Source organism: Phacochoerus africanus, chromosome 4, assembly GCF_016906955.1.
Source record: "Phacochoerus africanus isolate WHEZ1 chromosome 4, ROS_Pafr_v1, whole genome shotgun sequence".
NCBI classification, from domain to species: Eukaryota; Metazoa; Chordata; class Mammalia; order Artiodactyla; family Suidae; genus Phacochoerus; species Phacochoerus africanus.
Genome location: NC_062547.1, coordinates 62,998,905 through 63,021,488, shown reverse-complemented (window position 1 = coordinate 63,021,488; position 22,584 = coordinate 62,998,905).

Sequence of the window (22,584 nt, the reverse complement as noted above, 5' to 3'; positions counted from 1 at the left end):
TTTTTCCTTCTTTCTGATGGCTAAATCATGTTCCATTATATTTATATACCATGTCTTCTCATCCATTCATTCACTGATGGAATGTAAACAACTTAGTAGGTTGTTTCCTTATCTTGACTATTGTCAATAATGCTACAGTGAATGTGAAATGCAGATTTCTCTACAAGATGCTGATTTCTATTCCTTTGGATAAATACCAGGAAGAGATACTGGTTGATCAGTTTTATTTTTAATTTTTTGAAGAACCTCCATTCTGTTTTCCATAGGTGTCTGTGTCACCTGTGTCCATCATAATTGACCAGACATACTTCCCAGTGCTATACAGTAGGATCTCATTGATTATCCATTCCAAAGGCAAGAGTTTGTGTCTATTAACCCCAAGCTCCCAATCCATCCCACTCCTTCCCTCTCCCCCTTGGCAACCCCAAGTCTGTTCTCTATGTCCATGATTTTATTTTCTATGGAAAGGTTCATTTGTGCTGTATATTAGATTCCAGATAGAAGAGATATCATATGGTATTTGTCTTTCTCTTTCTGACATACTTCACTCAGGATGAGAGTCTCTAGCTCCATCCATGTTGCTGCAAATGGCATTAGTTTGTTCTTTTGAATGGCTGAGTAGTATTCCATTGTGTACATATACCACATCTTCTTAGTCCATTCATCTGTTGTTGGACACTTGAGTTGTTTCCATGTCTTGCCTATTGTGAATAGTGCTGCAATGAACATGCAGGTGCATCTGTCTTTTTTAGGGAAAGTTTTGTCTGGATATATGCCCAAGGGTGGGGTTGCTGGGTCCTATGGTAGTTCTATGTATAGTTTTCTAAGGTACCTCTATATTGTTTTCCATAGTGGTTATACCAGCGTACATTCCCACCAACAGTACAGGAGGGTCCCCTTTTCTCCACACCTCCCCTGGCATTTGTTATTTGTGGACTTATTAATGATGGCCATTCCGATAGGCGTTTGAATTCCTGCTGTGGTGCAGTGGGCTAAGAATCTGGCTGCAGTGGCTTAGGTCATTGTGGAGTTGTAGGTTTGACCCCTAGCCTGGTGCAGTGGGTTAAAGGATCTGGTGTTGGTTATAGCTGCAGCTTGGATTCAGCCCCTGGTCTGGGAACTTCCATATACCATGGGTGCAGCCATATAAAATCCTTATTAATGTACAACACCAAGAGGGAACCCTCATGCAAACTACGGATTTTAGGGGATAATGATGGGTCCTTGTAGGTTCATTGATGATAATGAATGTACCACTGTGGCGGGGGGCGTCAATGATGGGGGAAGTGATGCATATGTGGGGGAAGGAGTTATGTGGAAGATTTCTGTCTTAAATTTGCTGTGAACTTACTACTGCTTAAAGAAATGAAGCCTATTTAAGAACAAAGCAAAATTCTTGTCATTAGTATATAAGAGTTCTAGTTGCTCCATATACTCACTGGCACCTGGTGGAGTTAGTTTTCCCCAGCCATTCCTATGTGTGTGGGCAGTGACACATCACTGTGATTTTACTTTGCATTTCCTAATGACTAAGGATGTTGAGCATTTTTTCATGTACCAATCTGCCATCCATACATCTTCTTTGGTAAAGTATCTGTTCAAATCTTCTGCCCATTAGTTTTCCTTGGATTGTTTGCCCTCTGATTGTTATATTGTGAGAGTCCTTCGTCAGATAGGTAATTTGCTAGTCTTTTTTCCTAGTATGTGACTGATCTTTATATTGTCTTAGATTTCTTTCACAGAGCAAAAATTTAATCTTTTGATGATAATGCTTCTTATGCTTATAGTGTTATATACAAGAACTCTTTGTCTAACCAAAGGTCACATGGATTCTCTTATTTTTTCTTCTAAAAGTTTTACACTTTTATATCATTTAGTTCTATAATCCATATTAAGTTATACTTTGTGTAAGGAGTGAAGTATGAGTTGACTTTTTTTTTTTTGCATGTGAATGTCCAGTTTTTCCAGTACTATTTATTGAAACGACTATCCTTTGTGCATTAACTTACTCTGCATATTCTTTAAAAAATCCTGGACTCTCTCTCTGTTCTGTGATTTATGTGTCTAGTCTTTGGCCAATATCACACTGTCATGATTACTTTTGTCTTAGTATGTCTTGAAAGGGGTCTTGTCAATCCTTAAACTACACTTTTCTTTTCAGAAATATTTTGGCTATTCTATGTCCTTTGCATTTTCATGTAAATTTTAAAATCAGCTTATCTATTTCTACACAAAGTCCTCCCAGGATTTGGATTTCTTAGAATTTGTAGTCAATGTGAGGAGACTTATCTTAACAATATTGAGTCTTCCACTCCATGAACATTGTATATCTCTCCATTACTTTGGGTCTTCTTGGATTTTTTCATCAACATCTCCCAGTTTTCATCCTAGAAATCATCCACACATTTTTAGATGTATAACTGAGTGTTTCAATTTTTCTAGTTTATGATACTAGAAAATGGTATTTGAAAACATTTTCCAACGGTTTATTGCTAGTTTATAGAAGAGTTTTTCTGTAAAGGCCCATCTAATAAATATTTTAGGGCTTTCAGGCCATATTTAGGATTCCTCCTCTTCTTCTTCCCCATCCTAAATAATCCTTTTAAACCTAAAATAATTCTTGGTGGTGTGTCTTACAAAGACAGTCCACAGGCCAGATTTGATCTATAGGTCATAGGTTGCCAAACTCTGGAATATAGATATAGAACTAAATTTTATATACTGACCATGTATCCTGAAGTCTTTGAATCATTCCCATTGGAATACAAATAATGCTGTTATTAACTTAATCTTTTAAAAAAACCCTTCCATTGAACCCATTTTCCCACCAGTTAATGCACCCTTTCTCCCTCCACCATGAAGCTAACCTCTTCAAAGAATTATCTATACTTGGGGTGTTGAATGTGTCCTTTCCCAAGAGGAATGGGCTTTGACTTTCCACTAAGGGCTGTGATAATGAAGGGATGAGAAATAAGGATGAGGGGAATGAGTCCCCTGTGTCCCATGTTTAATTCTCAAGACACACCCAGGCCTGGTCCAGTCACTGGTTGCTGTGGGGCATCCTTTCCTCTACTGAGTGTGTTGGAGCCTCCCTCTGTTGGAAGATTCAGAGACAAAAAGCTCTAAGGCATCTGGTCTCCATTATTTGAATGTGTGTGTGTGTGTGTGTGTGTAATTGTGTGTAGGTGTGTGACTGTGCACACACGTGTGAAGGTGTGTGTATGTAAGTGATGCATATAATTGTATGCACGGGCTGATGCATGTGTGTATTCTTGCAGGTGTACACGTGTTTGTGTACACATGTGTGTGCATAAGTATGTAATTGTAAGCACAGGTGAGTGCATGTAAGTGTGTTTATGTGTAAAAGTGTGCACACACTGTGTTTACATGTGTGACTGGGTTGCAATTGCTTGTGTCTGTGTGTTTAAGGGTGTGAGTGTATTTTGAAGGGCATGAATGTCTTAAAGTCACTGAACCACTGTAACTGTCTGCACTAGGCTGTGTTCCTCACAATAACTGCTCTGGGAGGACCCTACCCCTGTCACCAGACCACAGCCTTATAGTTCAGGCAGAATTCCCTTATGAGAAGTCCTAAGGCCTGAGGGAGGGTGCATGTTCTCTGTTGTCCCCCAGAGGGCTAATTTCTAGGTGCCAACAGTGTAAACTTCTTTCCTAAAGTACCTTTTATCTACTGCATCTCCCCCCCACACACACCCCAGTTTCACTTACCCACTGTCCTTCTGGAATTTCCTGGGATCATTTCCCAAAGAAAGAACATTCAGTTGAATTCTTGTCTCAGGGTCACCTCCAAATAAAGTATTTGCACTTGAATCTTTGCATAAGGATCTACTTCCAGAGAACACAAACTAAGAAACACATATAGGCTCAATCCTCCAATCATCAAGAGCCTGTTATTGTTTTACAGAGGAGGAATGTGAGGCTCAGAGAGGGCAAGTCATTTGCTCAAGGTCACACAGCTGGAGAGTGGCAAAGCCCAGCTCTGACCATGGGCCACCTGACCCCAAACCTGGTGCTTGTGCCTCTCCTGGTAGCCTCTTCCATGCTAAGGGAAAAGGGAATGGACAGGGTATGTTTGAATCCTGTAAGGTCATTGATGTGTGTGCTAGTGGGACCTATGGCTCATGGTTGGTGCCTGTGTCCCCATTCTGTCAAAAATAAGAGAAACGATGGCAATTATTCATGCTTGGTGCTGTCTGTGAGCCAGAGAGTATTGTTACAAGCATTTGACTCATTTCAATTCACTTGATTTTCACAACCATCCTGTCATTACCTTCAATTTTCAGGCAAGAAAGTTGAGGCAAAGAGATGTGAAGAGACATGCCCAAGTTCACACAGTTGGTCTTGATTTGAACCCTGGTACCTGGAGTTCAAAGATCTGGCTTCTCACAGTTTGCATATATTAAAACCTGCTGCATTCCAGGCAGTAAACATGCACTAAACATTTTCCTCTGATTGTTTCATAATGCAATGATTTGAATATCATTTAGAATAAAAAGATAATTCAGCTCTTTTAAAAGAGAGGGATCAAGATGTGGAGGAGTAAGACATGGAACTCACCTTTTCTTACAAACACATCAAAAAATATACTTCTTGTAGAATGATTCTCACACAACAACTACTGAACACTGGCAGAAGATACCAGACTTCCAAAAAGGACAAGAAAAACTCCACATAACTGGGTATAACAAAAGGAAAAAATGGAGGGAGGGAGGGAGAGGGAGAGAAGGAAGGAATTATTATGGGACTAACACTCCTGAGAGGGAACTGTGAAAGAGGAAAGTAATCTGAACACTGGAAGGCCACCTAACTGACAGGGGGATCATCTGGAACAGAGGGTGAGGCACAAAGCCTCAGAGAAAGGCAGAGCAGCCATTCTGAGGAGGGCAAAGCACAGAGAGCCCACGCATATGATCAGTAGCACAGCCTGGCACTCCCCAGCTGGGACGCTTGGACAGGGTCTGAATGCTGAGACTTGAGGTTTGAAGGTTAATCCAAGGAAGAAAACCAGGATTGGATATGTGGAAAAGGCATGAGTTAAGGAGTTGTGCACCACAGGGGAGGGAGTTTTAGAGGAGTCTTAGGTTCACTAGAGAAGAAAGGCATCATTGTTGGGGAGTGTTGGGGGGGAAGGACAACCAAAGGAAGCTCTTTATCTGTGTACCTAGGGGCTCTCAGGTGGCAGAGTGCCCTTTTCGTGGGCTATGGGAGTGGGCACAATTCCAGAGGTGGACTTCAGAGATGAGCACTGCCCACCACCACAGAGGGTCCTGTGACCAGGCACCACCTGCTGCTGCAGTCACACCAGGGTTTGCCACTGTGAAGGGCCCTGCAACTGAATACTTCCCATTGCCCATTAGCCTTCACTGATATTCTCAGGACATTACATCCCCAAAAAACCAGAATATAAATTCTTTTCAAGTGCACATGGAATATTCCCTAGGATTGACTATATACTATGGGCAAAAACTAACCTCGACAAAATTAAGAGTGTAGAAATCATTTCAAGCATCTTTTCTGACCACAATGTCATGAAACTAGAAATAAACCACAGGAAAAGAAATGAGATAAAACTAACTATATGGAGACAAAACAACATGCTACCAAAAAAAAGGTCAATGAAGAAATCAAAAAAGAAATTAAATAATACCTTGAGGCAAATGACAATGAAAACAAAAACATACAAAAATTACGAGATGACCCAAAAACAGTTCTTAGAGGGAAGTTCATAGTGCTGCAGGCCTCCCACCAAATAAGAAAAATCTCAAATAAACAACTAAGCTAATACCTAAATGAACTAGAAAAAGAAGAATTAACAAAGCTAAAGTCAGCAGAAGTAAGGAAATAATAAAGATCAGAGAGGAAATCAATAAAATAGAGATTAAAAAACAATAGAAAAAAATCAATATAACCAAGAGCTGGTTATTTGGAAGAGAGAGAGAGAAAAAAAAACACACTTTGACAAATCTCTGGCCCAGCTTACCAAGAAGAGAGAGGAAACCCAAATAAGAAATGAAAAAAAAAAAAAGAAATCTCAGTGAATATAGAATAAATACAAAAATCATGAGAGAATACTATGAACAATTATATACATAAAAATTTGATAACCTAGAAGAAATGGACAACTTCCTAGACACATACAGACAACCAATATTGAATCAAGAAGAGATAGATGACTTGAACAAACTGATCACTAGAAGCAACGCCAAGTAGCTATGCTGCACATAACAGGAAGTCCAAACTGATCACTAGAAATGAAATTGAACATGTAACTTAAAAAAATCCCTGCAAACAAAATACCAGGACCAGGTGGCTTTACAGGTGCATTCTACCAAACATACAAAGGAGAACTTACACACATTCTTCTTAAACTCTTCCAAAAGATTGAAGAAGGAACACTCCTGAAGACTTTCTATGAAGCCACCATCACCCTAATACCAAAGCCAGACAAAGATACTACCAAAATGTAAATTATAGGCCAGTACCTTTGATGAATATAGACACAAAAATTCTTAACAGAATTCTAGCCAACCAAATCTAACAACACATTAAAAAGATCATACACTGCAACTAAGAGGAATTCACCTCAGTTTAACAAAGATGGTTCAAAATATGCAAATCAATCACTGTCATTCACCACATTAACCAAAGAAAAGTCAAAAACCATATGATCATCTCAATATATGCAGAAAAAGCATTTGACAAAATTGAACATCCAGTCATGATAAAAAAAATATCTTACTACAGTGGGTATAGAGGTAACATATTGCAACATAACAAAAGCCATTTATGAAAAACCCACATCTGATATAATACTCAACAGAGAGAAACTGAAAGCTTTCCCACTAAAATATGGAACAAGACAAGGATGCCCACTCTCATCACTTTTATTCATCATATTATTGGAAGTCTAGCCACAGCAATCAGACAAACAAAAAAAAATTAAAAGGTGTATGAATTGGAAGAGAAGAGGCAAAATTGTACCTCTATGCAGATGACATGATGCTATCTATAGAACATCCAAAGGATTCCACACAAGAAATATTTGAACTGATCAAATAATTCAGCAAAGTAGCAGAATACATGATTAACATTCAGAAATGGGTTGCATTTCTTTATACCAACAATGAAATATTAGAAAAGAAATATAAAAACATATCTTTTAAAATCATACCCCCCAAAATTAGATACCTAGGTATAGACCTGACTAAGAGGTGAAAGACTTAAATGCTGAGAATTATAAAACATTAATCAAGGAAATTCAGGAGGATCCAAAGAAACGGAAAAAATCCCATGTTCCTGGATTAGAAGAATTAACATTGTAAAAATGGCCATACTACCCAAAGCAATCTAAAGATTTAATGCAATTCCTACCAAATTACCCCTGACATTTTTCAGAGAACTAGAATCCAAAAATTTATATGGAACCAGAAAATACCCAGAATTGTCCAAGCAATCCTGATGGAAAAAAAACAAAGCAGGAGGTATAACGCTCCCAGACTCAGACAATATTATAAAGCTACAATAATCAAAACAGTGTGGATTTTGTATGAGAATAGATATATGAATCAGTGGACCAGAATAGAGAGCCCAGAAATAAACCCAGACACCTACAGTCAAATAATTTTTGACAAAGGAAACAAGAATATAAAATGGGAAAAAGACATTTCAGCAAGTGGTGCTGGGAAAACTGGACAGCTGCATGTAAATCAGTGAAACCAGAACATACCCTCATACCATGCACAAAAATCAACTCCAAATAACTTAAAGATTTAAACATAAGACATGATACCATAAAACTCCTAGAAGAGATCATAGAAAACTTTCTCTGACATCAGTCATGCAAATGTTTTCTTAGGTCAATCTCCCAAGGCAATAGAAATAAAAACAAAAATAAATGGGATGTAGTCAAACTTACAAGCCTTTGAAGAGCAAAGGAAACCATAAACAAAGTGAAAAGACAACCTAAAGAATGAGAGAAAATTGTTGTAAAGGATGCAAAAAGGAAGGACTTAATCTCCAAAATATACAAGCTACATGTACAACTCAACAACAACAGCAAGAAAACAAGCAACCCAATTGAAAAATGGGAAGACCTAAAGAGCTATTTCTCCAAAGAAGACATATGGGAGATTGGTACAAGATGGCAGAATAGAAGGATTTAAGCTCACCTTCTCTCATGAAAATACCAAAGTTACAACTAACTGCTGAACAACCACCAATAAAATAGGCTGGAAACTACCAAAAAAAGATATCCTATACCCAAAGACAAAACAAGCCACATCAAGATATTAAGAGGGGTACTTTCACAGTATAAGCAATCTAATACCCACTGGGTGGACAACACACATACTGGAAAATAACTACATCATAGAGGATCCCCCATTGAAGTGAGAGTTCTGAATCTCATGCCAGTTTCCCAGGCCTGGGAGGTTAGCTGCCTAAGCCTTTGGCATTGAAGGCCAGAGGGGTGTGTTCAGGAGCTCCACAGGACTGGGGGAAACAGAAACTCCTCTCTTGGAGGGCCCACACAAAATTCCATATGCTCTGTGTCCCGGGGCAAAGCAGGGACTCTGTAAGAATCCGAGTCAGACAAACTTGCAGGTCTTGGAGAGTATCCAGGGAAAGCAGGGAGGGTTGTGGCTTGCTGTGTGGGCAGGACATTGGAGGGAGAGGTCCTGGGACTATTCACCAGTGTGAGCTTCCCTGAAGGCTGCCGTTTTGAAGAAATATGGCACAACCCTCCAGTGCTGAGAAGCCCCAGGTCAAACAACAGACAAAGTGGGAACACAACCCCACCCATCAGCAAACAGACTGCCTCAAGTCCTCCTAGGCACACAGCTGCCTCTAACCACACCCAGAGACAAGGCCACACCCACCAGAGGTATAAGACTCAGGTCCACCTACCAGTGGTCAGGCACCAGTCCTTCCCATCAGGAAGCCTGTAACAAGCCCCTGTATCAACTTCCCCCACAAGTGGGCAGACACCAGAAGCAAGAGAGGCTATAACCCTCTAGCCTGCAAAGAGGAGACCAGATGAAAACTATAAAAAATGAAAAGGCAAAGAAATATGACAGATGAAGGAACTAGACAAAACCCAAGAAAAACAGAAAAGTAGACTGGAGATTAGCAGCCTCCATGAAAAAGTCTTTAGAATAAAGATATGAAAATGATCCAAGATCTTGGAAAAAAACTTGGGGGCAAAGATTGATAAATTACAAAAAACATGTAACAACTAAATAGAAGACTTAAAGGTTAAACAAGCAGAGATTCAAAATACAGTAACTGAGGACATTCCTGTTGTGGCTAAATGAGTAATGTACTTGATTATGCATTATAAGGGTGCCAGAAGGAGGAGTGAAAGACAAAGGGCCAAAGAAAATATTTGAAGAGATAATTTCTATAAATTTCCCTAACATGGGAATCACTCAAATCCAGGAAGCACAACAAACACCATATAAAATCAACTCAAGAAGGAAAACCCCAAGACACATATTAATCAAACTGACCAGAATTAAAGACAAAGAGAAAATACTGAAAGCAGCTAGGGAAAAGCAACAGATAACATACAAGGGAAGCCCAATAAGGTTATAAGCTGGTTTTTCAGCAGAAACCTTGCAGGAAAGAAGGGAGTGGTACAATAAAAGTGATGAAATGAAAAATCTTCCAACCAAGACTACTATACCCTGCAAGACTCTCATTCAGATTTGAAGGAGAAATCAAAAGCTTTATAGACAAGCAAAAGCAAAGATCATTCACCACCACTAGACCAGCTTTACAACAAATGCTAAAGGAACTTCTCCAGGTGAAAAACTAAAGGCCACAATTAGAAACAAGTTACAAATGAGAAGGCTCCCTGGTAAATGTGGGAAATCATGCAAATATGATACCAAAACCAGCAATCATGAGAAGAGGCGAGTACAAGTGCAGGATACTGGAGATGCACTTGCAATTAAAAGACCAACAACTTAAAACAATCTTGCATATATTAGAGACTCCTATATCAAAACCTCAAGGTAACTGCAAACAAAAAACCTACAATAGATACACACATGAATAAGTAAAAGCAATCCAAACACAACACTAAATATAGTCATCAAATCACAAGAGAAGAGAACAAGAGAGGGGAAGAAAAAAGACCAACAAAACAAGTCCAAAACAATTAACAAAATGGCAACAAGGACTTACATATCGATAATAACCTTAAATTGAAATGGCAAAATACCTCAACCAAAAGACATAGACTGGCTGAATGGATACAAAAACAAGACCATTATATATGCTATCTTCAAGAGATCCACTTCAGTCCTAGGGACACATATAAACTGAAAGTGAGAGGATGGAAAAAATATTCCCTACAAATGGAAATAAGAAATCCCATATCTCAAAACACATATCAGACAAAATAGACTTCAAAATCATGTGGATTACCGTCTTGGCTCAGCAGTGAATGAACCCAACTAGCATTCATGAGGATATGCATTTGATCCCTGGCCTCAGTGGGTTAAGGATCCAGCATTGCCACAAACTGTGGTGTAGGTTGCAGATGCAGCTTGGATCCTGCATTGCTGTGGCTCTGGTGGAGGCTGGCGGCTACAGCTCCAATTGGACCCCTAGCCTGGGAACATCCATACGCCATGGGTGTGGCCCTAAAAAGACAAAAAAAAAAATAATGTTATGAGAGACAAAGGACATTACTTAATGATCAAAGAATCAATCCAAGAAGATATAACAATTGTAACTATGTATGCACCCAACATTGGAGCACCTCAACATATAAGTCAACAGCCTTAAAAGGAGAAACAAACAATAACACAATAATAGTGGGGGACTTTAATACCCCACTTACAGCAGATCATCCAGGCAGAAAATAAACATGGAAATACAGGCCTTAAATGATGCATTAGACCAGATGGACCTAAAGATATTTATAGACTTTTTTGTCTGAAAGCAGAAGAACACATTCTTCACAAGTGCACACAAAACCTTCTCTTGGATAGATCACATTCTGGGCCACAAATTAAGCCCCAGTAAATTTAAGCAGATTGAAATCATATCAAGCATCTTTTCCAACCAAAATGTTCTAAGACTAGAAATTAACAACAGGAAAAAAAAGGAAAAAAAACACACAAACACATGGAGACTAAACAGCATTCTGCTCAGCAACAAATAGATCATTGAAGAATCAAAGGGGAATTAAAAAATACCTAGAGATAAATGACAAAGAAGACACAATGATCCAAAACCTATTGGAGGCTGCAAAAGAGCTCTAAGAGGGAAGTTTACAGCAATACAAGCCTATCTCATGAGACAAGAAAAATCTCAAATAAATAATCTAATCTTACACCTAAAAAACTAGAGAAAAAAAACAAACAAAAAACCAAAGTGAGTAAAAGGAGACAGAGCATAAAGATCAGAGCAGAAAGAAATGAAATAGAAATGAAGAAAATAAAAGAAAAGATCAATGAAAACAAAAGCTCGTTCTTTGAAAAGATCAAGAAAATAAACCATTAGCCAGACTCATCAAGAAAAAAAGAGAAAAGCCTCAAATCAATAAAATTAGAAGTGAAAAAGATGTTACAATGGATATCACAGAAATACAAAGGACTACTACAAGCTTCATATATACCAATAAAATGGACAAACTAGAAGAAATAAACAAACTCTTAGAAAGGTACAATTTTCTAGACTAAACCAAGAAGAAATAGAAAAGATGAATAGACCAATCACAAGTACTGAAATTAAAACTGTGATTAAAAAACTTCCAACTGGACAGGATGGCTTCACAGGTGAATTCTTTCAAATATTTAGTGAAGAGTTAACACCTCCTTCTGAAACTCTTCTAAAAAATTACAGAGAAGGACCTCTCCCAGACTCATTCTATGATGCCGCCATCACCCTGATACCAAAACCAGACAAAGATACCACACAAAAAAGAAAATTACAGGCCATTTTCACTGATGAACACAGATGCAAGAATCCTCAACAAAATACTAGAAAACTGAACCCAGCAATACATTAAAAGGATTGTACACCATGATCAAGTGGGATTTATCCCAGAGATGAAATGATTTTCCAATATCCTCAAATCAGTCAGTGTGATACACATTAACAAAGTGAAGAATAAAAACCATATGATCCTCTCAATAGATGCAGAGAAAGTTTTGACAAAATCCAACACCCATTTCTGATAAAAGAAAACTCTCCAGAAAATGGACATAGGGGGAACCTGCCTCAACATAATAAAGGCCGTATATGACAAACCCACAGCTAACATCATTCACAATTGTGAAAAGATTAAAGCATTCCCACTAAGATCAGAAACAAGACAAGGATTTATGCTCTTGCCACATCTATTCAACTTAGATTTGGAAGTCCTAGCCATAACAATCAGAGAAGAAAAAGTAAAAGAATTCAAGTTGAAAAGGAATAAGTAAAACTATCACTGTTTGCAGATGACATCATACTATCCAGAGCAATCCCAAAGATACTACCAGAAAACTGTTAGAACTCATCAATGAATCTGGTAATTTTTTTCTTTACTTTTTAAAAAATTACTCAATTAATTTTATTACATTTATAGTTGTACAATGATCATCACAACTAAATTTTATAGCATTTCCATCCCAAACCCCAAACTGCCTCATTTGGAAAACGTAAGTTTTTCAAAATCTGTGAGTCAGTATCTGCTCTGCAAAGAAGTTCATTGTGTCCCTTTTTTGGATTCCACATGTAAGTGATAGCATTTGATGTTGGTGTCTCACCATCTGACTGACTTCACTTAGCACGATAATTTCTAGGTCCATCCATGTTGCTGAAAATGCTGTTATTTCTTTCCTTTTAATGGCTGAGTAATATTCCATTGTAGACAGGTACCACATCTTCTTTATCCACTCTTCTGTCTATTTGGGCATTTAGGTTGTTTCCATGTCTTGGCTATTGTATGTAGTGCTGCAATGAACATTGGAGTACATGTATCTTTTCAAGCCATGGTTTTCTCTGGATAGATGCCCAGTAGTGGGACTGCTGGATCAAATGATAATTCTATGTTTAGTTTTCTGAGGAATGTCCACACTGTTTTCCACAATGGTTGCACCAGTTTACATTCCCACCAACAGTGTAATAGGGTTCCCTTTTCTCCACACCCTCTCCAGCATTTATTGTTTGTAGACTTTTTGATGATGGACATTCTGGCTGGTGGAAGGTGGTACCTCAGAGTGGTTTTGATTTGCATTTCTCTAATGATGAGTGATGTTGAACATCTTTTCATGTGTTTTTTGGCCATCTGTATGTCTTCTTTGGAGACTTGTCTGTTTAGCTCTTCCGTGCATTTTTTTGATGGGGTTGTTTGTTTTTTTTGGTATTGAGCTTCAGAAGGTGTCTGTAAATGTTGGAGAGTAATTCCCTGTCAGTCACTTCATTTGCAAATATTTTCTCCCATTCTGTGGGTTGTCTTTTCATTTTGTTTAGGATTTCTTTTGCTATGCAGAAACGCTTAAGTTTAATTAAGTCCCACTTGTTTATTTTTGTTTTTATTGTCATTACTCTAGGAGGTGGATCTGAGAAGATGTTGCTGTGGTTTATATTGGAGAGTGTTTGGCCTATGTTTTCCTCTAAGAGTTTTATAGCATCTGGTCTTATATCTATGTCTTCAATCTATTTTGACTTTATTTTTGGGTATGATGATAGGAAGTATTCTAATTTCATTCTTTTCCATGTGGCTGTCCAGTTTTCCCAGCACCACTTATTGAACAGGCTGTCTTTTATCCATTGTATATTCTTGCCTCCTTTGTCATAGATTAGTTGGCTGTAGGTGCGTGGGTTTAATTCTGGGCTTCCTGTCCTGTTCCACTGATCTATATGTCTGTCTTTGTGACAGTACCATATGGTTTTGATGACTTAGCTTTGTAGTATAATCTGATGTCAGGGAGCCTGATTCCTCCAGCTCCATTTTTCTTTTTCAGGATGTCTTTGGCTATTCTGGGTCTTTTGTGCCTCCAAACAAACTTTAAAATATTTTGTTCAAGTCCTGTGAAAAATGTCCTTGGTAATTTGATAGGGGTTGCACTGAATCTGTAGATTGCCTTGGGTAGTATAGTCATCTTGATAATATTGACTCTTCCAATCCAAGAGCATCATATTTCTTTCCATTTGTTGGTGTCATCTTTGATTTCTTTCTTTAGTGTCTTGTAGTTTTCAGAGTACAGGTCTTTTGTCTCTTTAGGTAGGTTTATTCCTAGGTATTTTATTCTTTTGGATGTGATAGTAAATGGGATTGCTTCCCTAATTTCTCTTTCTGATCTTTCATTGTTAGTATATAGAAATGCAGTTGATTTTGTGTACTAATTTTGTATCCTGCAACTTTGCCAAATTAATTGATGAGCTGTAAGAGTTTTCTGGTAGAGTCTTTAGGATTCTCTAGGTATAGTATTGTGTCATCTGCAAATAGTGATAGTTTTACTTCTTCCTTTCCAATTTGGATTCCTTTTATTTCTTTTTCTTCCCTGATTGCCATGGCCAGGACTTCCAAAACTATGTTGAATAGCAGTGGTGAGAGTGGACATCCTTGTCCTGTTCCTGATCTCAGAGAGAAGTCTTTCAGCTTTTCATGATTGAGAATGATGTTACCTCGGGGTTTTTCATGTACAGTTTTTATTATGTTGAGGTAGTTTCTCTCTATGCCCACTTTCTGAAGGGTTTTTATCAGAAATGAGCGTTGGATTTTATCAAAGGCTTTTTCTGCATCTATTGAGAGGATCATATGGTTTGTATTCTTCACTTTGTTAAGGTGGTGTATCACATTGATTTGTGGATATTGAAGAATCCTTGCATCTTTGGGATAAATCCCACTTGATCATGATGTTCAATCTTTTTAATGTATTATTGGATGTGGTTTCCTGATATTTTGTTGAGGATTCTTAAATCTGTGTTCATCAGTGAAATTGGCCTGTAATTTTCTTTTTTGTGTGGTATCTTTGTCTGGTTTTGGTGTCAGGGTGATGGTGGCCTCACAGAATGAGTTTTGGAGTGTCCCTTCCTCTGCGATTTTTTGGAATAGCTTCAGAAGGATAGGTGTTAGCTCTTCTCTAAATGTTTGGTAGGATTCACCTGTGAAGCCCTCTGGTCCTGGACCTTTGTTTGTTGGAAGTTATTTATTTATTTATTTATTATTTATTTTTATTTTTTGGTCCTTTTGCCATTTCTAGGGCTGCTCCCGCAGCATATGGAGGTTCCCAGGGTAGGGGTTGAATTGGAGCTGTAGCCGCCAGCCTACGCCAGAGCCACAGCAACGCGGGATCCGAGCCGAGTCTGCAACCTACACCACAGCTCATGGCAACGCCGGATCCTTAACCCACTGAGCAAGGGCAGGGATCGAGCCTACTACCTCATGGTTCCCTGTCGGATTTGTTAACCACTGAGCTGTGATGGGAACTCTGGAAGTTATTTAGTCACAGTTTCAATTTCAGTACTTGTGCTTGCCTGTTCATCTTTTCTATTTTTTCTTGGTTTAGCCTTGGACAATTGTACTTTTCTAAGAATGTGTCCATTTCTTCTAGGTTTCCATTTTATTGGCATATAGTTGCATGTAGTAGTCTCTTGTGATCCTTTGTATTTCTGTGATGTCCATTGTGACTTCTATTTCATTTCTAATTTATTGATTTAAGTCCTTTTTTTCTTGATAAGTCTGGCTAATGGTTTATTAATTTTATTGATCTTTTCAAAGAGCCATGTTTTCATTTCATTGATCCTTTCAATGGTTTTCTTAGTTTCTATTTCATTGATTTCTGCTCTGATCATTATGATTTCTTTCCTTCTGCTAACTTTAGGTCTTGTCTGTTCTTCTCTCTGGAGCTGCTGTAGATGTAAAGTTAGCTTGTTTATTTGAGATTTTTTCTTATTTCCTGAGGTGGGCTTGTATTGCTATAAACTTTCCTCTTAGAATGGCTTCTGCTGTTCCCATAGGTTTTGGAGTGTTGTATCTTTGTGATCATTTGCTTCTAGGTATTTTTTAATTTCCTCTTTGATTTCTTCAGTGATCCATTGGTTGTTTAATAGCATGCTGTTTAGTCTCCATGTGTTTGTGTTTTTTGCAGATTTTTTCTTGTTGTCGATTTCCAGTTGTATAGTGTTGTGGTTGGAAAAGATGCTTGATATGATTTCAATTTTCTTAAAGTTACCAAGGTTGGATTTGTAGTCCAGGATGTGATCAATCTTAGAGAATGTTCCATGTGCACTTGAGAAGAATGAGTATTCTGTTGCTTTTGGATGGAATATCCTATAAATATCTACTAAGTCCATCTGGTCTAATGCATCATTCAGGGCCTGTGTTTCCTTATTGATTTTCTGTCTGGTTGATCTGTCCATTGCTGTAAGTGGGGTGTTAAAGTCCCCCACTATTATTGTGTTATTGTTGATTTGTCCTTTTAAGGTTGTTAGCAGTTGCCTTATATATTGTGCAGATCCTATGTTGCATATATATTTAAAATTTTTTTATCTTCTTCTTGGATTAGTCCTTTGATCAGTATGTAATGTCCTTCCTTGTCTCTTAAAATATTATTTATTTTAAGGTCTCTTTTCTTAGTTACGAGTATTGTTACTCCAGCTTTCTTTTGAGTCTCATTTGCATGGAATATTTTCTTCCATCCTCTCACTTTCAAATTGTCTGTGTCGTTAAGAAGAGAGTCTCTTGAAGACAGCATATATATGGGCCTTGTTTTTGTATCCATTCAGCCAGTCTGTTTCATTTGGTTGAGGCATTTTTTCCATTAACATTTAAGGTAATTATTGATATGTATGATCTTATTGCCATTTTATTAACTGTTTTGGATTTGGTTTTGTAGTTTTTTTCTTTCCTTCTTCTCTTGTTCTCTCCTCTTGTGGTTTGATGACTATCTTTAGTGTTGTAATTGAGTTGATTTTTCTTATTTTTTGTGTATCAATTGTAGATTTTTCGTTTGCAGTTACCCTGAAGTTTTGATATAGGAGTCTATATATGAGATTGTTTTAAGTCATTGGTCTCTTAATTGCAAATACGTATCTCCAGTGTCCTGCATTTGTGCCTTCTGCTTCTCACAATTTCTGATTTTGGTGGCATGATCGTGCATGGATGATTTCCTATCTTTAATGTACATATGCCTTTACTGATGAGCCTTGTCATTTTTGATATTTTTGTTTCTAGTTGCGGCCTTTTCTTTTCTGTCTAGAGAAGTTGTATTAGTATTAATTTGTTGTAAAGCTGGTTTAGTGTTGATGAATTCTCTTAGCTTTTGCCTATCTGTAAAGTTTTTGATTTCTCCTTTAAATGTGAATGAGAACATTGCTGTGTAAAATAATCTTGGATGTTTTTTCCTTTCATCACATTAAGTATTTCATGCCACTCCCTTCTGGCCTGCAAAGTTTCTGTTGAAAAATCTGCCAATAAGCTTATTGGAGTTCCCTTGTATGTTATTTGTTGCTTTCCCCTAGCTGCTTTCAATATTTCCTCTTTGTCTTTAATTCTGGTCAGTTTGATTACTATGTGTCTCAGGGTGATCCTCCTTGGGCTTATTTTATATGGTAATCATTTTTTTTCCTGGATTTGAGTGAGTGGTTCCTTTCCTGTGTTAGGGAGGTTTTTGGCTAATATCTCTTTGAATATTTTTGTGTCCCTTTCTCTCTCTCCTCCTCTGGCACCCTCATAATATGGATGTTGATGCATTTAATGTTGTCTCAGAGGTCTCTGCAACTCTCTTCATTTCTTTTCAGTCTTTTTTCTCTTTTCTCTTCCACATCAGTGATTTCTACCAGTCTGTCCTCCACCTTGCTTTTTTGTTCTTCTGCCTCCTGTATTCTGCCATTGGTTAGCTTCTAATGAATTTTTTATTTCAGTTATTGTATTTTGCATCTCTGCTTTCTTGTTTTAAATCTTGTATTTCTTTGCTCAGTGTTTGCTGTAAATTTTCGACCTTTGCCTCTGGTATATTTCCAATGTCTTACATCATCTTCAGAATCATTGGTCTAAAGTCTTTTTCCTGGAGGCTGATAATCTCCAGATCACTTAGCTGTTTTTCTGGGGAGTTTTCTTTCTCACTTCTCTGAGTTATAGTTCTCTTCCTTTTCATTTTTATAGGTTTTGGTGTGCTGTCCTTTTTGCAGACAATAGAGTTGTAGCCTCTCTTACTTCTGATATCTGCCCCCCTTGTGGGTGAATTTGGTACAAGGGCTCGCTGTAGGCCTCCTGATGGGAGGGACTGGTGCCTACCCACTGATAGTTGGGGCTGATTCCCATCACTCTGATGGGTGAGGCTTTGTCTCTGGGTGAGATTAGAGGCAGCTTGTGTGCCTTGGAAGTCTTTAGGCAGCCTGTTTACTTTTGGGTGAGGCTGTGATCCAACCTGGATTATTGTTTGGCCTGGGGCTTCTCAGGGCTGATGAGTGGGGCCAGATATTCCAAAAATGGCCACCTCCAGGGAAACACACACTGATGAATATTCCTGAGAGTTTTGCCTCCAATGTCCTTCCCCTACAATGAGTCACATTCACCCCCTGTTTTCCCAGAATATCCTCCAAGAACTGCAGTCAGGTCCAACTCAGATTCCTATGGAGCCTCTGCTTTGCCCTGGGACCCAGTGCACATGAAAGCCTGTGTGCACCTTTCAAGAATGGGGTTTCTGTTTCCCCCAGTCCCATGGAGCTCCTGTGCACAAGCCCCACTGGCCTTCGATGCCAGTTCTCTTTCTCCCAATGCCAGATCCCCAGGTGTGGGAACTTGATGTGGGGTTCAGAACTCTCACTCCTGTAGGTGAGTCTCTGTAATTCAGTTGCTTTCCAGTCTGTTGGCTTCCCACCTGGGAGGTATGAGGCAGGAAGTCAATAGACTTATATCATGTAATCACCCCCTCTTACCTCTTGATGTGGCCTCCTCTTTGTCTTCTGGAGTAGGATATCTTTTTGAAAATTTTCAGTACATTTTCCTGAAGGCTGTTCAGCATGTGGTTGTAATTTTGTTGTTTTTAGGAGGGAAGTTGAGCTCAAGTCCTTCTATTCCATCATCTTAATCCCATCCTCTATCTGGTATATTTGCAGGATACAAAATTAATACACAGAAATGTATTGCATTTATATAATTAACAATGAAAGATAAGAAAGAGAAATTAGGGAAATAATCCCTTTAACAACAACCCCCCCCCAAATACCTAGGAATAAACCTACCTAAAGAGACAAACGACCTGTAGTCTGAAAATGATAAAACACCAAAGAAAGAAATCAAAGATGATAAACCAGATGGAAAGATATACCATGCTCTTGGGTTGGAAGAATCAATATTGTCAAAATGACTATACTACCCAAGGCAATCTACAGATTCAATTCAATCCCTATCAAATTACCAAGGGCATTTTTCTTAGAACTAGATCAAAAAAATTTTAATTTGTATTGAAAAACAAAAGACCTCAAATAGCCAAAGCAATCCTGAGAAAGAAAATTGCAGCTCGAAGAATTAGGCTTCCTGACTTCATACCAAACAATAAAACTACAATAATAAAAACAGTATGTTACTGGCACAAAAACAGAAATATAGATAAATGGAATGGGACAGAAAGCCAAGGGGAAAAAAAACCCAACAACCAAGCACTTATGGTCAATCTATGATAAAGTAGGCAAGTATATACAATGGGAAAAAGACACTCCCTTAATAAGTGGTGCTGGAAAAACTGGACAGGTACATGCAAAAGAATGAAATTTGAACACTCTCTAACAGCATACACACAAATACACTCAAAATGGATTAAAGACCTAAAAGTAAAGCAGATCCTGTAAGACTCTTAGAGGAAAACAAGGGTCAAACACTCTGATGTAAACCACAGCAGTATTATCTCAGACCCATTTCCTAGAGTAATGATGATAAAAACAAAATAAAAGTGGTACATAATTAAACTTAAAAGTGTATGCACAAAAAATGAAACCCTAAACAAAATGAAAAGACAAGCCACAGAGTGGAAAAATATATTAGCAAATGAAGCAACTGGCAAGGGTTTAATCTCCAAAATTGAGCTACCGCCTGTAGCTCAATAGCAAAACAAACAACCCAATCAAAAATGGGCAGAAGGTTTAAGTAGTTACCATTGTGGCTCAGAGGTAATGAACCCAACTAATATCCATGAGGATGCGTGTTCGATCCCGGGCCTTGCTCAGTGGGTTAAGGATCTGGGGTTTTGTGAGCTGTGGTGTAGGTCTCAGACATGGCTTGGACCTGGTGTTGTGGCTGTGGCATAGGCTGGCACCTACAGTTCTGATTCGACCCCTGCCCTGGGAACTTCCATATGATGTTGTATGGCCCTAAAAAGAGAAAAAAATGAGCAGAAATATAAGCAGACATTTCTCCAAAGAAGACATACTGATGGCCAAAAAGCACATGAAAAGATGCTCAACATCACTAACTTTTAGAGAAATGCAAATCAAAACTACTATGAGGTACTACCTTACACCAGCCAGAATGGCCATACCAACAATAAATACTGGAAAGAGTCTGGAGAAAAAGGAAAACTCCTTCACTGTTGGTGAGAATATAAATTGGTACAACCACTACGGAAAACAGAATGGAGATTCCTTGAAAAACTAGAAATAAAATTACCATATGGTTCAGCAATCCCAGTCCTGCACATCCATCTGGAGAAAACTGTAATTCTAAAAGATACATACACCTTAATGTTCAGTGCAGCACTATTTACAACAGTCAAGACATGGAAGCGACCTAAATATCCATCCTCAGAAGAATGGACCACGAAGATGTGGTACATGTAGACAATGCAATATTACTCAGCTATGAAATAATAAAATGAGGCCATTTGCAGCAACATGGATGGACCTAGAAACTATCATACTAAGTAAAGTTAGACAGTGAAAGACAAACATTACATGATATCACTTATATGTGGAATCTAAAAGAAGGATACAAATGAAATTATTTGCAGAACAGAAACAGACTCACAGACTTTGAAAAACTCATGGTCACAAACTGGGACAGGTGGGGTGGGGTGGGAGGGATGGACTGAGGGTTTGGGATTGGCATATATACACTGAAGTATGTGGAATGATTGGCCAATGGGGACATGCTCTATAACACAGTGAACTCTACCTCATATTCTGTGACAATCTTTGTATAAATCTGAAAACGAGTGAATATGTGTATATGTATAACTGCATCACTTTGTTGTTAAACAGAAATGATCATAACATTGTAAATCAACTATACTTCAATAAAACATATAAAAATGGAAAAAAGTATACCAGTAGCATTTCTCCAAGAACATAGAGCAATGGCCAAAAAGCATGTGATAAGATGCTCCATGTTTTTACTCATTGGAGAAATACAAATCAAAACCCCAATGAGGGAGTTCCTGTTGTGGCTCAGCAGTGCCAAACCCAACTAGTATCCATGAGGATGTGGATTCAATCCCTGGCCCTGATCAGTGGGTTAAGGATCCAGTGTTGCCGTGAGCTGTGTTGTAGGTCAAAGATGCAACTCGGATCTGGCCTTTTTATGGTTGTTGTGTAGGCTGGTAGCTGTAGCTCTGATTTGACTCCTATCTTGGGAACTTCCATATGCTGTGGGTATGGTCCTAAAAAATAAGAAAACTTTCACTAAGATGGCTGTAATCAACAAGAATGATAATAACAAGTATTGGCAGGGATGTGGAGAAGTTGAACACTACTACATTACCGGTGGGAATTCAAAATGTTGCAGCCACTTTGGAAAACAGTCTGAGGCTTTTTAAAAAAATTAAACATAGAATCACTATTTGACCCTTCCCAAGTCCCTTCACTCCTTGGTGGTGGGAGTAGTCAGCCTACTTTTCAGAACTTTTATCCCCCAATCAGTGCCATCCAGAGCAAGCTAATACCAACTAGTGTCTGTGTTTTGAACTTTCCTGAAGTTTTCCTTGTGTCTTATTTTATCTGAAACCAACTCAATTGTTCTCCTGGTATCTCTGCCAAGAAGTTGAAAGCCCCAGCTTAGAGTTCTGGCCCAGCTCAATGTGTCTTCAGGCACTGATATTTCCTGATCTTTACCTTAGTAAGTGAAAGGCAGCAACAACTTCCTGCTTGAGTGGACAGATCTTACCATTAATTTGGGTCTCTAGCACAACTAGTTTCTGCTTCCCCCATGGACAGACATGGAGTGAAGTTGCCTTACTTTCTCTGTTTCCTTTGAGGAAGAATGCAAGAATAACACATTTTTTAATCCATATGACTGCCCACCCTTGTGCTCAGTCTTTATAGTCCTAGCAAGACTTCAGGGGTGGGGGTGGTCTTTATCTGCTACCCACGTCTCCATGTCATTCAGGTTTCTGCTCAAAGGTTCTAACAGAAAATAAAAACCTGACTCCATGTTGGGTCTATCCCTTTATCTCTAACCTTTGTGCTCTGTTTCTTGTGCTAAGTCATGCTGGCTCTGCACCTTAAAAGAATGTTGCCTATAGCCTGAAATATACAAGATAGCTCATTTTCAAGGCCCTGCCTCCCAGGCTTGACTTTTTGAGGTGTAATACTTTTCATTAATACAGAGATAAAAAGTTGTGGCACAAA